This window comes from Schistocerca nitens, chromosome 4, assembly GCF_023898315.1.
Source record: "Schistocerca nitens isolate TAMUIC-IGC-003100 chromosome 4, iqSchNite1.1, whole genome shotgun sequence".
Classification (NCBI taxonomy): Eukaryota; Metazoa; Arthropoda; class Insecta; order Orthoptera; family Acrididae; genus Schistocerca; species Schistocerca nitens.
The window spans coordinates 127,844,047-127,846,546 of NC_064617.1; the positions used below are offsets into that span (position 1 = coordinate 127,844,047).

At 45.5% G+C, this 2,500-nt stretch overlaps 1 pseudogene; it reads right to left on the reverse strand.

The window, feature by feature from the left end:
- Positions 1 to 819: 819 nt before the first annotated feature.
- Positions 820 to 936, reverse strand: LOC126253839 (5S ribosomal RNA; annotated as a pseudogene).
- Positions 937 to 2,500: the final 1,564 nt, after the last annotated feature.

Here is a 2,500-nt window from a genome sequence, read left to right on the forward strand (position 1 = left end):
GTCTTTGACCTGCACCAGGAGTAATTGAGAAAATTGCGGATGCAAAGAAGAACAGTGCGTTTCGTCACAGGTTCGCCAAGTAAGCGCGACAGGGTCACAGAGATTCTCATACAGCATAATTGACACACGGTACAGGAGAAGCGTCGGGCATCACAGTGTTGTTTCATGTTAACACTGCTTTTCCAGCCACTTATTCAGCGTTGAAAAAGTAAAACTGGTCTATAAAATGTTTCATGCACCCTAAAATAGGCAACCAAATTTACGTCATTTGTTAGTGGGGGAGACGATGTAAGCTGATTTGTGTGTTTTAAGGTCGAATTATTAAGGTCGAATAGGCCCGTTTTATTTTTTCCCTCGTGTACATCTTGTGAAAAGACGATGAAGATAATATCAGAGACGTTCCGGCTAACGAAGGTTAGCGAACAATTGTTCTTCACGCGCGAATAGTATCGGACATGGTGGGGGTGACAATAGCCAGTTCTTTGGCAGCTTCCCTATACAGCGTCACGTGGCTTGCTGAATACAGATGAAAATGTAGGTTTTTATTGAAAACAGGAGTTAGGTTCTTTTTGGTAAATGTGGAAAAACAAAGAAGTAGAAAGTCAAAGAGAGTATATGCACTCTGTCTTCAGGCCACAAGTGGCCCACCGGGACCATCCGACCGCCGTGTCATCCTCACGTGAGGATGCGGATAGGAGGGGCGTGTGGTCAGCACACCGCTCTCCCGGTCGTTATGATGGTTTTCTTTGACCGGAGCCGCTACTATTCGGTCGAGTAGCTCCTCAATTGGCATCACGAGGCTGAGTGCACCCCGAAAAATGGCAACAGCACATGGCGGCTGGATGGTCACCCATCCAAGCGCAGGCCACGCCCGACAGCGCTTAACTTCGGTGATCTCACGGGAACCGGTGTATCCACTGCGGCAAGGCCGTTGCCCAAAGATAGTATATAATAACCATTAAATAAAGAAGATAGGTAGATACTTAATATCCTGATGCGCTTACGCTGCAATTGTAGCTTTGTTTTTTTTACACGCGCTACGACTTTTTGAAATGGCACCCTGAATGTTTTATTCAAATTTTCAAATGTGTGTGAACTCCTAAGGGACCAAACTGCTGAGGTCATCAGTCCATAGACTTACACAGTACTTATACCAACTTACGCTAAGAACAACTCATACACCCATGCCCGAGGGAGGACTCGAACCTCCGGCGGGAGGAGCCGCGCAGACAATGACATGGCGCCTCTAACCGCGCGGCTACTCCGCGCGGCTTGAATTTTTTTTTTTAGTTCGTTAATTCATTTCCTATCCTAACGACCAATTCACTGAAACACAACGTTATTAATTACGTAGCACAACATTGTCATTGACACTCCCAGTGCGTAGTGCAGGTACTTTGAGTTATGGAACACATCTACGTGCGGACGTTGACAGAGGAAAAATGTAAACATAAGTAGAATGCACACCCGTCATTCCGTCAACCGTCGTCAGTTGAAAAGTTCTGTCAGTAGAATGTACACCAACGAAAAGAAGGTAGAAATGCTACTCATCTATGGGGAATGTAAGTTAGCGGAACAGTAATTGCAATACAGTTTTCTTATGTACGGATACATTTAGTACAGCAGTTTAGTCCTTTTAAATACTATTTTGTAGAGTAGGCATAGATTAAAGGCTGTCCTTCCTAGAAACTGCGTCGACTTAACGTTTCTTTTATTGTTTTTGTTGAAGGTAGGCGAAATGCTACGCAGGCAGCGGAACTGTACTCACAAGAACGCACCTACCCTGACAAGAACGCACCTACCCGCCGGATGTTTTCTCGTCTTGTGGCGACGCTTCAGGAAACAGGAAGTTTCAACCCACGACAACGCAATCGTCGTAGCACTCGCAGAGACGAAGCTGCCGAAGTTACTGTTCTCGCTTCCATTGCTACGAATCCACATGTGAGCACACGACAGCTTGAACACGAGATTGTCATTCTTAAAACCAATGCACATCGTATTCCTGCACGTCACGGGTTCCATCCGTACCACGTACTCCTACATCAAGAGTCGCATGGGGATGATTTCCAGGATCGCGTAGAGTTCTGTCAGTGGGCACAGCAGCAATTCCTCGGAACCCGAACTTCTTCTCCAATGTTCTATTTACCGATGAATGTTCTTTCTCAAACAAACGATAGTTAAATGTAATGAACATGCATTATTGGTCCAGCAACAACCCACGATTGCTTGTACAGGTGGAACATCAGCGTCAGTGGAGAGTTAACGTCTGGTGTGGGATTCTTGGTACTACACTTATTGGCCCTTATTTCATCAATGGTAGTTTAAACAGCACTGCATATGCCAACTTCCTCGGACGAATTCTTCCTCCTCTTCTGGATGAAGTGCCGCTAAGAACCAGAATGTTTATGTGGTATCAAGACTATGGATGTCTAGCACATAATGCCTTGCGTGTACGTCGTGTTCTGAACCGAAGATATCCTGCCAGATTGATTGGTCTAGG